Source organism: Coffea arabica, chromosome 10e (genome assembly GCF_036785885.1).
Source record: "Coffea arabica cultivar ET-39 chromosome 10e, Coffea Arabica ET-39 HiFi, whole genome shotgun sequence".
Taxonomy (NCBI): domain Eukaryota; kingdom Viridiplantae; phylum Streptophyta; class Magnoliopsida; order Gentianales; family Rubiaceae; genus Coffea; species Coffea arabica.
The window spans coordinates 41,268,199-41,283,739 of record NC_092328.1 but is presented as its reverse complement, the minus strand read 5'-3'; the positions used below and the strand labels follow the sequence as shown (position 1 = coordinate 41,283,739).

Sequence of the window (15,541 nt, the reverse complement as noted above, 5' to 3'; positions counted from 1 at the left end):
TATAGATCAGATTATGTAAAATATAATTTGACGAATTTACCCTTCAAAAATGATCACGTGCCTTGCACATGATGGATTCCGGCCAAACAATGATCGGAAACCTAGTTAGGGACTAAATTTAACCGATGTGAATATGTAAGGGACATAAAATTACACTTTTAAAAGTGAGGGACAAAAAAAGTCATTTTACAAAATGTGAGGGACGTTTTGGACGATTTTCCCTATTTTTATTTCAAATAATCCCATTCATCTCTGCGTAAAATTACCCTTATTTTCATCTTGCAAAGTTGATCTAATTCATCCCCAACATTCTTTTTTTTTTAAATTTCTTCCATTGTAATTATTAGGACGTGATTCAATCAAGTATAATTCTATGAATCACTTGAATATTTTCGAAACTTTCCAATTAGTGCTGCTTGAATTCTCTGGTTTTATACATACATCGCACGTAGATAGACCTATATAGCATAATATACAAAAAAAAAAAAGGAAAAACAAGCGACAAATAAGCAATATCACTTGCCTTACAAAAGAGGGAAAAAAAAGAATTTGAGAAGACTAGTTAGAAGCAACGTTAAGGAGTAAGGTGACTAGTTAGAAGAATAAAATATGTGAGAGATATCGAGAAAAAGTTGAAAATCATTAAATAGAGAAAAAAAGAAGTAGAAAGCCAGTAGGCAAAATGCATCAGCTTGTTTAATTGGAGAACTATTCTGAACATGGTTAACAAATAGACCAAAAGGCCAAAATAGTCTCTAAACTATTTATCAAAAACTGCAATAAATTCTAAACTTTAATTGGGGCCGCTTTAGTCGCTCAATTATATATGTCTAGCGAATTTAGTACTTTTCGGGTTGAGCCACCAATCTTCTCAGTCGACGGAGGGGTCAAAAAAGAAGCCTACTTTCCAGCCCTTATTAAAATCATTAAAAAAATTTTGATGGGACAACATCGAACATTTTTTTTTGTTTTAGAAATTTGGGCAATGTTTGCCCCGTAATACAATCATTCTCAAACAACAACCAAACACACTGAGTTTGTTTGGATATGAGTTTATTTAGATGATTTATTTAAAATAATTACTATAGCACTTTTGTAATGTTATGTTTGTGAGATAAAAAGATCACTACAAGAAATATGGCTTGTTGCAACGCCAAGAATGTGCCACAAAAAGCCCAAAAAGCGCCGCAAAAAAGTATTTGCGGCGCTTTTGCGGCACAAGTCTTTTGTGCCTCAAAAGTAGCCGTTACAAAAGAAAATAACACTCTGTTTAAATGTGTCGCAAGCATTTGCGGCTCAATTAGTGACACATATTAGTGCCACAAAATATGCAAGCGGCACAAAAATTGTGCCACAAATAGTCACGCGGCACAAAAATTGCGTCACAAATATTAAATAGTCTCCTTCAATAAACAGATGCACTGCAGTGATTTACACTTTTTGCATATTTTATGAATTATTTTTCATGCTTGTAGTACATTTCCCTTTCAAGTAAGTAATTCAATTCACTATCTAAATGGAAACAATCACTGCAAATTTCCAAATTCATCATCATAACCTAATTCTAAAAGGTACAAGTAGTTCCTAATTCCAACCAATTTTGCAAAAGTCATCACGTTTCAATATGGTTAGGCCACATTGAAACATTTTTCGTAATAATTGCAACTTCCTTCCAGAAATGGCATGGCAAATGTAAATAATCCACTGAATTCGGCTCCTGCAACTTCCTCTACTAGTGCCATATATAACTGGGCTGCGTCATCAAAACTCAATGAACTCGAGACAGCAAAAACCCGAAGAGTAGCACAAATGGTCCTTACGGAGGAAATGGTGTTCAGATGCCATCTCCTAGTGTTCCTTGAGTACCTTACTACAACCGCAACTCAATCCTTCTCCTTTCCAGTCTCCAACGGCATCATCATCTAACGATCCTCCACAGACTTCACTTGGTGGCTTACCGACTGGAATGCACACGAATTCTGCTAGTTCACCGAACATTGCAATGCAGCAGCCAGCACTTTCTAGTGACACAGATGCAAATGATTCCCAGAGTTCTGTTCAAAAAATCATACATGAAACGATGATGTCAAATCAGCTTGGTGGTGGTATCATGGGCATCAATAATGGCGAATGACATGAAATTAATATCAACAAGCAATAATATGAGTCTAACTAGTAATAACTGCATCGTTGGAGATGGGGTAACCAACACACACTGGCATTAGGGGTTCAGGATATGGGAGCATGACCAATGGACTAACGGAATTTGAGTTGCTTTAGGAAGTAACTCTGTGACCATGAATGGCAGAGTAGGCATGACAATGGGTCTATGACAATGAATGGCAGAGTAGCCATTATTTAAATCAAAAAAACCTTTTTTTCTGAAAATTTCACTCAAAATAAAGTATAAATAGCAAAAAAATGAAGCCAAAATCCATGAGATAATAAATGCATCGTCAAAAGCTAATGATATGAAGTACACTATTGCTGGGAATTAGAAAATTAGCCGAAATCAGAAACTTTGGAATTAAAGTTGAATGCTAATCAAAATTTGATGCTAGATCCCCATTATTTCACCTTAATCACTTTAAATTCCAAAACAGCAGAAGGCAAAAACACCATAAAATTCCACATTTAGAACCTAACAACTGCCAACATTGAACAACTTTTAATCATTCTCCATAAATATGATAAAAGGTGCATATAAATAAAAATGAATTGCAGATCATATAAGCTTAATTACCTTGCATCTGGACAACCCAAGCTTATTGAGCACAACCTTCCTACCATTAGTAGTGGTACCCTTATAGATATATTGAGCGCATGAATTGATATAGACCACAGGGTTAAAGGGACATAATTGAAGGAGAAGTTTAGCACTTGTCTTCTACTAAATAGATCCCCAAACTTTCTCGTAAGAAAACAGACCATTTTGCATAAAAACTTCAAAAATTTTGAGTTTATAAGCTTATTTGGGAAGTAGCATGCAAATGAAGACATAAGACAGTGAATTTCCTGTTATAAAACTTCAAAAATTTTGTCAAACCATCTATGAAAAAATAAGCAATAATTTACCACCCAGTCCAGTCTTCAGTCTGCATCCTGGGTTTATAAGCTTATTTGGGATATAGCCAACTAGAAGCCATTGCATGTATTAATCTGGGCAGAATAACACACACATATAAGAAACTGGAACTCGTAAAAGAATTAACCAAAGTTGCTACAAGTAGTAACACCAAGTTAATAATGAGAGAAGGTGGGCCTAATATTATACCCGTAGAGGCAATCATGCTTAACAATTTTGTGTTACAATATTATCATACCATATCATAGTGTGACGCAAAAATTCTTACTACCATAAGCAAGTGCATTTTTAAGTAGTTTGTATGCCTTGTAACCATTTTTAAGGATTAAATCAGGAATTACTTGATCTAAAACAGCAATACTTGATTGCCATTTTCCACTTTCTTGAAATGATTATGCTCCAAAGTTGGGATTTCTCCTAAACTATTTGTGTGTCCCCAGTCTCCAAGAACAGGGAGAGTTGTTTACAGGCATTTATGACAGAATTACAAATAACACCTAATATCAGTAGCATGATAATCGGACAAATATATAAACTAGAGGATGGAGTGCACTTAAGCTTCAAATGTACCTTCTGCCAACGGCTGCTATCTCGTTGTTTCAAGACAACGACTGTATTGAGTTTCTCAGGCGATTCCATTGTCCATCTGCAATATGGGCTGGACTCTTTAAAACGAGAGTAAACTCCTATTATCTCCCCTTAAGTCGCATTAAAAATATTTTAAAGAATTACAAAAAATACATAAAAATAATCGCAAAAGTCTATAAACTCCTGAGCACTAAGGGCATGTAATAAATTCTCTTGATTATACCATAAAATAAATGAATAAAGTGAAAAAAATCGCAAAGGAATTGAGCTTAATTACCTTGCTTTTGAACCAGAATAGCTAGCAAAATTGTTGGGTAAGTTCTCCCAAAGCTACAATTAGTTCACCGATGATCAAAATTACATGGAGAAGCAAATCCAGCCAGTGAAAACCAATTTATTCACTTTTGGCAAAGTGACCTGAAACTGTTTAACTTCTCAAAATCATGCCAGAAGTCATTAAACCTAAGAACAAACACAAAATTGAGATAAAACTATCTTTAGCTATAAATCTCACCATATTCCTTTGAGAATGTGATAGAGTCTTTAGAATTGGAAAGAGACAAAGAAGAAGAGCAACAAAGAGAGATACAACAACAAGGAAGAAACACTGCAATTGGGAATCGACTTCAACTGCTGAGAATAAAAATGGAGGAGGTCCATCTTCCTGGCGTTAAAACCCTAGCTTCAGGCGTCAAAACCAATTAGCAATCAATCTGTCTACTCTTCCGCATTTCCTCCGTATCTCAAAGATGAAGGTGGTCGCCACATATTCGTTGGCCGTATTGGGTGGAAAATAGAGGAGGTGGAATTAGATTTGACCATTTGAGAGAGAGAGAGAGAGAGAAAGCGAGACAAGTTCATTGGGAATTTGGAATCAGAATTTAGAGTTTAGAAGAAAGAAGTGGGGGGGTTTTGAAATTAGCGGAGAATGAAGGAGACATTGGAAGTGAAAGGCGCTTTCCCTTTTCTTTTCCCTTTTTCTTTACTCTGGATTTATTAAAACTACGTCGTTTTGCCACAAAAATTATGCCCCTTTATCAACCTTGCCACATAATTTGAAATGTGCTCTTTATTTGCTGCATTTTCTTCTTGTGCCGCAGCGAAAACGTCACAAAAAGCCTATTTTCCTATAGTGGGTGATTGAAATTTACGAATCAAATTATTTTTTCTCAAATCATATCAATCCAAACACACTCACTACTGTGTCCCTAAATTGAAACATTCAACAGCAATTGTAAAGAATAATTGTATCAGCTACCAAATTTAGTATATAATTTATGCATCACTAAAGTAGTGTATAATTTAGCAATGCATATAATTCCGGTTATCAGAATACAAGTCCACATGCCACCAAAATTAAGTCTACATTCAATTTCAATTAAAAAACCAACAAAAATATACACAACTATGGCAAGTTATAAGGCCACAAATACTATGTCAAAGGTTTACAATTACAATAAAAGTTTCTAGCCAAAACTAAATTCCCTTTAGACTTCAACTTCTTCAGCAACATCTGCAGAAGCTGCATTAGAGTCCTTGCAATCAGTCTCCAGTGGCATTTTCCGGCTCATGAGCCAGCAGCAGATGTATATAAATGAGCAACTGTAAATAAGAAATGGACTAACATATTTTTTAGGATTAAACACGTATAGTTTCCTTAGCCCTTTTTCCATTGCCCTTTGAACAATCATATATTATCTCACTAACATCCCTTTCATTCTTTAGAGTTCTAAGAATCGTTTTCACATCTTTATCAGGATCTCTATACTGAAAATTTGTAGCTTTCGGATACCGAAGATCGGTGGCAACGTGTTTCAATCCGGACAAGCTCATTGTTTCAGCATTACACGCGGCGAAACTCTCAACAAATCTACCGATATATTTTTTGATAGTTTCCTCCACAATTACCCCACCATGATGGACTTTAAGTAAAACATTATTGCCACTTTCACCGAGGACCACTTTGCCTCAAAAAAAAAAAAAAATAGGAACATGAAAGCAATAAGGCTAAATAATTAAACAAATAGTCACAGGCCGTGGATCACAATTACGAATTCATTGATACATATTTAATTCAACTTCGACTCATAAACATTGCACTACACCTAACAAAGATCCATTGTCAGAACTCTCCAGGCTATTTAGAGGTATCAGAGTAAGGAAACCTAAGAGGCATCAGAGTAAGGAAACTTAAGGTTGTGTTTGGATTGTAATTTTTTAAAATTTTTATAAAAAAAATATATTATAATAATTTGATATATATGAGATAAAAAATTGATTAGATAATACTTTCGCGAAAAATGTAGAGATTTTTTTAGTGTTCAAAAGCTCACTTATGCTCACCAATGCTACCTCCAATTTCAGCAGATAAGCTTTAGGGGGCATTTGGTAAGAGGGTATCGGATTTGGGGAATGGAATGAACCCCATAAATGGTGTTTGGTTCACTGGAATGGGAATTGAAATCTTGGAATGATTTCTAAAAATTTGGTGTTTCTCCATTCCCAAGTATTTTGGTGGGTTCTGTCCGATTCCCAAGTTTGATTCCAAGAAACAAATCCAATTACATATTATAATTATACAATGATATAATTAATATTTATATATATTATATATTATAATATATACATATATATAATATATTATAATTATAATATTAGTACATTATATAAATATATATTATAATTATTTAGTTAAATATAATTATATTCATATAATATATATTATAAATTTATTAATATTATATAATAATATATTTATAATATATATGTATATTTATAAATGCATATTATATGTGCATATGATTATAATATACACATGTATATAATATTAATAAATTATATAATTGTAATTATATTTATATTTATTATTTAAAATACAATAATATATAATAATTACTATATCTAATATTAATATGCATTATACTTATATAAAATATGAGTACAATTAATATTTATATATTATATAATTATAATTATGTATTTATTTTATAGCGTTTGTATAATTATAATTAATTATATATATAATATTTAATTTAATTAGTTACAAACTTATAATAATGATGTTATTGTATTATATAATTATATATTATAATTATTTAGTTAAATATAATTATACTTATATAATATATATTATAAATTTATTAATATTATATAATATTATATTTATAATATATATGTATATTTATAAATGTATATTATATGTGCATATAATTATAATATATACATGTATGTAATATTAATAAGTTATATAATTATAATAATAATTATTTTAAATATAATAATATATAATAATAACTATATTTAATATGTAATATATATTATATTTATATAAAATATTATTATGATTAATATTTGTATATATTATATAATTATATAATTATATATTTATATTATAACATTTGTATATTTATATTTAATTATATATATAATATTTAATTTAATTAGTTACAACTTATAATAATATTATTATTATTTATATGTATTATATAATGTATATTAATTTATGTAATATAATTAATATTATCCATTATACTAATAATTATACATGTTTACTAATAGAAATTATTAATTAGTTAGACTAAATTTACTAATACATTTATACTAATATATTTAATTAGTGAAGATTTCTTATATCCCATTTACAAAGAGCCAATAACTATCATTTACGATGGGGTTTATAATATATTTATTATATTCCATTCCGAAAGAGTCGACGAACCAAACATCAACTATAGTAATGATACACAGTACCTAGCTCTGATACCACTTCTACCCAGGCTGCACTCTATTGATGATTGCATAGAAAAGTAATAGATTTAATGTAAATGGACTTACAAGAATATTGAGTAGACAACGGAAGCTTGTATTGTAGAAACCTTGAATTTTCTTTATTGAATATTGAAAGTTAAGAGGCTTGAATACAAAAGAGTGGTTGAACTTGAAAAGAGGTTGGTTGAATTACAAAATAGGGAGAGTTTTCACTGATCTAATCTCGTAGTGTTCGCTGATGCCTTTCTTCTGAATTTTGATTCTATTTATAGAGGCTCGGGACTTCTCATTTCATCTTCATTTGAATTTCATTTGTCTTTTGGGTCGACACTTTATTTGTGGCCGACATCTTTTTCAAAAGTCATTTGGATCTTGTCCGCATGGTCCTCCGAAAGGATCGAAAGTAGATTCGGATGATTCTGCTGACTCGTCAATTTTGTTGGTTTCTTCTTTCTTATCCTGCTTTTGCAAATAGTCCAAATATTCTTTGAGTAGTCTTGGATCTTGAATCATCTTTTTCATCAGAAAGTCATTTGAACTTGCCTCGGATACCATCTCGGTATCTTTTTCTTTTTCTTTCTTTATTGGAGTAGTTGTTGGGGTAGATGCCATAGTGGTTGGAGTAGGTGGAGAAGTTGTTGTAGTAGGTACCGTAGTGGTTGGAGTAGGTAGCTGTTTGGTCCACTTGAGTTTGTCCCCGGTTGTTAGGAATCTGATGACGTTTACTTGATCCCCAAATTCCTGATTGAATCCTGTCCACCATTTAATTTTGAATTCTCTGACCAATGACATTGGAAGTGGTTTTTCTAATTCTTGATGGATCTTAAAACTCCAGCAAAAGATCCATGGAACTTTGAACTCCATATGAAATAAAATTGGCCTTGTATATTCTTCCCCCTTTGCTCTTTTTAGGTATGTCTGAAATCCCATGAGCATGTTTGGAGGTAGAATTTCTGGTTGTGGTCCAAACCATTTCCACCAATGATTGAACCAAATTGGAAATTCTCTACTGTAACTTTCTTTGAATGTGAAGAACCAGGAATGATTGAATGGTCTAAAAAGGAAAGCACGATACCATGCCATTTTGTAATCTTGATATGTAAATCCATCTGGAATGAATCTTACTGAAAAGGATTTTTTAGAATAAAGAGAAGTCCATTCATTGGGAGAACAAACTTTCTTTATTATACATTTTGAATGGCTAACTATATTTGGATTTTTTCAATCTGGAATAGGAAATATTTCAACAGATTGAGTATCTGTAAGAATTAATTCATAGTAATCCAAATTTTTTGAGGAATCATCTGGTTGCCAATAGCATTTTTGAGGAAAGATTCTTTGGGTAATTTGATTGAGGGTAGAGTATAAAGGTACTTCTTGAAATCTGGTTAGAGTAATATGTTGAGTAAATGGCTTGGTGAAATAGGTATTTTCATTGGATTTTTCTGAGGGTTTTGGAATTTGTTGAAGAGGTTTTATTTGAGAAGAAGTGGGAGTGCAGGCAGCTTGACTATATGTCAAGGCTGGGAAATCCTGCAATATTTGGAATCTATTTTGGGTTACAGGAGTTAGACTCATCTCATAATCTTGAGGAGTCTTTGGCCTGGAATTCCCTGCTTTTGAATCCATATTCCTGCAATATTAATAAACAATATCTTTAAGCTGGTCAGATAATTGCTTATTTTGTTCTTTGTAGTACTGAATAAATTCTTCATTTCTTTCAACTCTTCTCAGGACTTGAATTCGGATAGTATTTCGCTGAATCTCTCTTTCAATAATAAAAGCTCTTTCTTGTGGAGTAATGGTAGCATAAGGGCTTTTTTGAATGTATATGGTATCATGTTTAGGAATTTGATAGGCTGGAATACTTTGCCTACCATGGCTAGTTTGAACAAAGTATTGATAACCTCTGGATCGGATAACTTTTTCTTTGTTTTGGAGTTTGGGAGAATCTCTTTGAGCTCTCAAATAATTGGTATATTCTCGATCTGTTCTTTGAGCCATCAATTCACGATCCATGTCCTTGTAAGAATTCTCTAGTAAGAAAATCTGGTAATGAATTATTTTCTCCTTTAATGAATTCTATATCAAAATCAAAAATTTCTATTCTTATTAAAAATTTCTTGTTATATAAATCATCTTGAAATTTTGATATACATAAAACTATTGATAAAATTTCTTTTTTAATAGTTGAATAATTCTTTTGAGGATCAGACCAGGTTCCTGAATGAAATCTGACTAACTCTTCTTTTGACTCTTCTAATTTTTGTTTTAGTATTCCCCCATATCCTAATTTTGATGCATCTGTTTCAACTATCATGAATGCTTTAGGATGTGGTAAACATAAACACGGGAAGGATTTAACTTTTTCCTTTAAAAATTTTATTTTTTGAGTATGTTTTTCTGTCCATGGCTTTGGATTTTTCTTTAATCTATTAAATAATATAGAGCATTCTTGTCTTAATTTAGGAAAGAAATCTGCTATATAATTTAAGCATCCTAAAAATCTTTGTAACTGATTTTTATCTTTTATTTCGTCTGGAAATTTAGTAGTGAATTCTAAAGCTCTATTGATTGGTTTTATTGTTCCTTGGTATATGTCATGTCCTAAAAATCTTATTTTTGTTTGGAATAATTTCAGTTTTGCTGCAGAAACCACTAATTCGTTTTTCCTGACTATTTTTAAAAATATATTTAAATGTTTAAAATGCTGCTCTAATGATTAAGAAAATATTAATACATCATCAATATATACTATACTAAATGAACTGTAAGGATTGAAAATGTCATTCATTATATTTTGAAATTCTGATGGTGCATTTTTTAATCCAAATGGCATTACATTCCACTCATAATGTCCAAAGGGTGTTGTGAATGCTGTTTTGTATCTATCTTTTGGATTTATTAATATCTGCCAATATCCTGATTTTAAATCAAATTTTGAAAATATCTTTGCTTTAAATAGTCTATCAAGCAAATCTTTTTTATTGGGAATTGGATATCTAATCCATTGCAATACTTTATTTAATGGTTTATAATTTATTACTAATCTTGGAACTCCTCGTTCTTTTTCTGCTTGATTCATAACATAAAATGCAGCACAACTCCATGGTGATTTAGAGGGGTTTATTAATTTTTTATCTATTAATATTTTTATCTCTTTTTTACAAAATTCTAATAAATCAGAATTCATTTGTATTGGTCTAGCTTTAGTTGGAATATTCTTTTCATTAAAATCTTTTTCATAAGGTAATTCTATCATATGTTGTTTTCTATCCCAAAAAGCATTAGGAATATCTGCACAAATTTCTTTTTGTAATAACTCTTCTAGTTCTGATATTCTTTTTTGTATTTTAAGGTCTTTTAATTGTTCTTCAATTTTTAAATAAGACTTTTCTTCTTTAATATAGCTTATATGTTGTTGTACTTTAGTAATAGCATTTATTGTTTTATAAATAGAAGATGTTTGTAAAGTCTGTAATTCTCTCTGTTTTATTGGAGTTAAGAACTTAAAAGTAATTACTGCTAAATCGGGGTCGCAATTTGTATCGATTAAACAAATTGTTGGAATTCCCAAAGTAATACACTCTCGTAGGGCCGTATATTCTTCGTGCTGATCAATGATGATTACAATATCGGGTAACCCTGTCATATATTTAATCCCGCCTAGATATGTTTTCAAACGAGATAATTGTCTTTTCAACATAGCTGCATCTCTTTTTGGAAGACGATTAAGTCTCCCTGTTTTTTGTTCCATTCTCAAGTCCCTGAACTTATGAAGTCTCGTTTCTGTAGTGGACCTTCTTTAGGTTTTTTGTATTTTATTTTTGTATTATATTTTTTAGCTTTCTTTTTATATGCTGATGGTGATTTAATTCTTTTAATTCCAAATGCATCACAAAATGATCCTACTTCCTTTGTTTTAGAACCATATTTTATTTGTAATCTTAATTCTGAACATAACATTAATCTTTCTTTTTTGACAAATGCAAATAATTGTCCAAACGTAATATTCTCAAATGAAATTACATCTGTTCCCATTTCTTTTTGTAAACTATCCATTATTCTTTGTGAAAATAAACTTGGTAATCCTGTTATGAATCTTTCTTTCCAGAATGAAGCATTACAATCTGGTCTTCTTAATACATTTGTTAAAAACATATCTTTATACCATCTAAAGTCTGATAATGTAGGACATCTTAAATTTGTTAAAAATGTTTTATTAAAATTTAATTCTTCTTTTGGATTTCCTATGAAATACATTACTATTGTTACTATCAAGAATTCTGCAGCGTCTGATTGTATCTGAATATTTCCTTGGTCATCTTCAATTTCTTGGGTATGTTCTAATATTGATAATTTATCTTGTAATGTTAGAGCATTATCCCACCAATTTTTTAATTGTCCAGTGAATCCTGAAACTAATAATGTTGCAATATTTCTCTCTTGAATATTTTTAATTTTATAAGCAAGTCTAGCCATTCCCATTTCTTGCAAATTATTTAATACTTCATATTCAGCTTTACCATCTATATTCCATTCATAAATTGAATCTCCATCATATTTAGTGGTACGAAACTTTGATCTTTCTTCGTATTGAATGATTGGAGAATGGTAAGTACAAAAAATTATTATTCAAGACCTAGTCCTCCGGATATCTCTATATGATACTGGCAGTTGGCCTTCTTGCAATTAAATAACATTTGAAACAAGCATTTGTACCGCATGCTCATAAATGCTTAACTAGCATGTAAGACTCGTAAATGTCCATCTAAAGCTCTCATGGACCAATTGATCTACTTTAAGACAAAGATTGAAAAGCCACGTGAATTGATCTATTTTATCACAAAGATTGATAAGCCACGCGAATAAACCAACAAGGTAAAAGTTTGAGTAGACCTGGTCTACAAGCCCATGAATAGACCAAGTGATCTACATTAAGCCACGCCATTCAATTCTATATATATATATATAATAGTAAGTCTTTGCTATGCTATGCACAGCCGGTGCCCATTTTAAAGCGTTTAAGAGTGGGAAATTTTCAAAAAATATCCCTATGTTAAGTGCCATTTTTAAATCTATACCTATTGTGTGTATATTGAGTACTGTGAAGAATTCTTTACTTCTTCTTGCTATTTAAAATTTTTTGCTTTATTTTATAAGTAATTGAAGTGGATATCATAGATAAAATTTAGTAGAAATTTTATTAAATTTAGATTTGTTGATTAATTGTTTGCTTCTAATTTGTATGCTATAATTTTGCCTTTTCATTTTCAAAATGTGGAGGCTGTGGAACATGGAATTTTTTGGGATTTTTGAAACTCTAATTATGTTTTAATCAAATTGTGCAGTCTTGAGATTTTAGAGTTGGCAGAGGAATGGAATGTAATTCGATAGTGAATTGCAATATTTATAAAATGAGTCTAGTTAATTGTGTACATTAACAAATTATTTTTTTTTTTAAAGATTTTTTCAGGTTAATAACTTTTGTAATGTTTGTTTATCTAGTAATTGGAAAGTACATGATGTATTTATATGTATAATATGATCGGATAAATATAAGCAAAGAAATTGAAAAACAATGCGATTAACAATGCATTTGTAATATAGTTTTTAAGTTTAGTTCAATAGATATTTACATGATTTTTGTATTTAAAAGTTAAATAGTTAAAGGAATTGGAAAGCAATGCAAAGAACTTGTGCGGAATTCTTTTCCTTCATAAAGGCACATCTATATATAGAATGGATTTACAGCTTGTGAGCAGATTTGGTTTCCAATCCAAAAGAGACCACTTTCAGGTACATTATGCGATAAGTTATACATAAACGGCAAACCAGATTATATTTCAGCTACTGTAGGACTTGTTCAAATAGCAAGCAACTACTAATAGTTTACTGATCAAGCTTATAAATAGGAAGCAAACTTAAGCTGTATTCTATCAAACATTAGGCCAGTTAGTTATAGGCATTGTGATTAACCTAAAGGGATGTAATCAGCAAAGCAACATTCATCGACAACCATGTTAATACTGCAAAATGAAAACATAAAACATGTAAAAGAAACTATATGTCAGTTAGAGTTGGCAAAATGGGCGGGATGGGCGGGATTTGTTTGGGTTTGAGATAAAACCGAGTCATATGGGTTTGGACCCAACCTTACCCATATGTGTTTTGGGACTAACTTGGGCGGGATCAGTTTGGGATGGGTTTAGATTGATCCCGCCCAATACCCAAATCTATTTTCTACATATTTTTTTCCTTTAATTCATTTTTTATTTTCTATATAATTTTAATATTTTTGATTTATTAAATTTCTTTTAGTTTTATTAAATAAACATACAAGTGCTTTATACTTAGGATTCCCACCAAAAATTGGATTAACAAATAAAGGACTATAAAAATTGTTAAAAATAATTTTTGAATCTAAGACTCCGTTTGGATTGGCTATTTTTTCAAAAAAAAAGTTTTTCAAATACAATATTACAGTAATATACAATAATTCAAAAAACATCCCATCCATATTAGTATATCAAATATTTCAAAAAAATTTTATAGTAAAAATTTTTCATATATACTATTACAATAAAATATTTCAAAAACACCCCCTAAAAATAGTTAATCCAAATGGAGCCCTTGCTATTTGAGCCCAATGGGTACCCAAGTATTTCCCAAAATTTCCCATCAATTAATGGGTACAATTGGGATTTGTCCAATTTTAAACCCAATATCAAATTTTAGTACCCATCCCGCCCAAAGTCCCCATGGGCATGGGTAACCCAGTGGGATTTGGGACAAATTGCCACCTCTAGTACCCAAGTATTTCCCAAAATTTCCCATCAATTAATGGGTACAATTGGGATTTGTCTCATTTTAAACTCAATATCAAATTTTAGTACCCATCCCGCCCAAAGTCCCCATGGGCATGGGTAATCCATTGGAACTTGGGACAAATTGCCACCTCTAATGTTAGTATAGTAACTTATAAATGGGGATACGTATGCTGAAGAAAAATTTGAGAAGAACCATATTACCAAATGGCAAGAAACCGAGAAACTGAAAAAGGCTTTCTCTATGTTTTGTGAGAGCACGAACAACGAGAAGCAGAGCAACACTTGCAAGTCTACCTAGCAGGGTGTACTATATAATTGAAAATTTGTTTGTTCATAATAATTTTGTCTAAAAAGCTAGTCAATGATATCTAAACTAACCCAGTACTTTGTGTTTCAATCTAATAGTTATGAAACAATGAAGTACAATTGATAATTCATCACATAATTGAGATTGTTGTCAAGGACAACCTAACATTAAGGGAAAAAGCAGCTATCAAATCTGATTAGGTAATTGGGAAAAAGTAGAGAAGTTGAAAAAGGATTACATTATTGACTCATAGGAAAATAAGAGGGAAATAAGGAGAACCAGACATAAAAGCAACGGTTGACTGCTTTTAAAATTGAGCAAAAGAAATGTAAGCTTTGTTGCATAATCTAATGATCCAATGACAAGGCAAAAAGGCAAAAAAAAAAAAAAAATGTAACGGCTAGCACTTAAATAACAAAAAAAGTAGCTAAATAAAATAGAATAAAAGCATATATTTTTTGTCATTGAGAAATTAATGCATTCATTTGCTCAACAAAATTTTTTTTTTGTCAAAATAAAAGACAAATGTTCACATATCAATAAATTAAAATAAAATTGATTCGAAGGTGTATATTCTATTAGTTGGCTGTTTCAGTTTTGCATTTATAACAAATTACCAATTTCTTTTTTTTTTATCACTTTTCCCACTTTGAAAATATCTTTTTCTTTTCCTCCGAGTTTCAAAAATAGCCAAGGTTTGATTAAGAAAGTTTAAATATTTTTTTAGCATGTAGATTAAAATAATAAAATTCTTGCTATGAGATTTGGATATTTCTTTTAATTTTTGAAAATGTGACAATTTTTCTATCATTTTTTGACGGCTTCTAAAATAGCAAAAGTTATATTAACAACGTAGCAAAAAAATATAAACTTTCAAAAAGACGAATAGAATTCTATGATTTTTAATAAATTCAAGTTAATTTGTGAAATATAACTTTAAATGATATTTCGAATCGTAATAAA

At 30.7% G+C, this 15,541-nt stretch overlaps 1 long non-coding RNA gene across 5 annotated transcripts; it reads right to left on the bottom strand.

The window, feature by feature from the left end:
* Window positions 1–1,389: 1,389 nt before the first annotated feature.
* Window positions 1,390–4,625, bottom strand: LOC113712711 (uncharacterized). Of its 5 annotated transcripts, XR_003453330.2 has the most exons (5): window positions 4,188–4,625; window positions 3,951–4,096; window positions 3,656–3,731; window positions 2,744–3,159; window positions 1,390–2,648 (listed from the first exon to the last, which is right to left on the bottom strand). It is a non-coding gene; the product is annotated as an uncharacterized lncRNA (long non-coding RNA). The 5 variants fall into 5 exon arrangements; XR_011821974.1 differs by having other exon boundaries at window positions 1,390–3,159; window positions 3,951–4,104; XR_003453329.2 differs by having other exon boundaries at window positions 1,390–3,159; window positions 3,656–3,783.
* Between the last annotated feature and the right edge of the window lie 10,916 nt (window positions 4,626–15,541).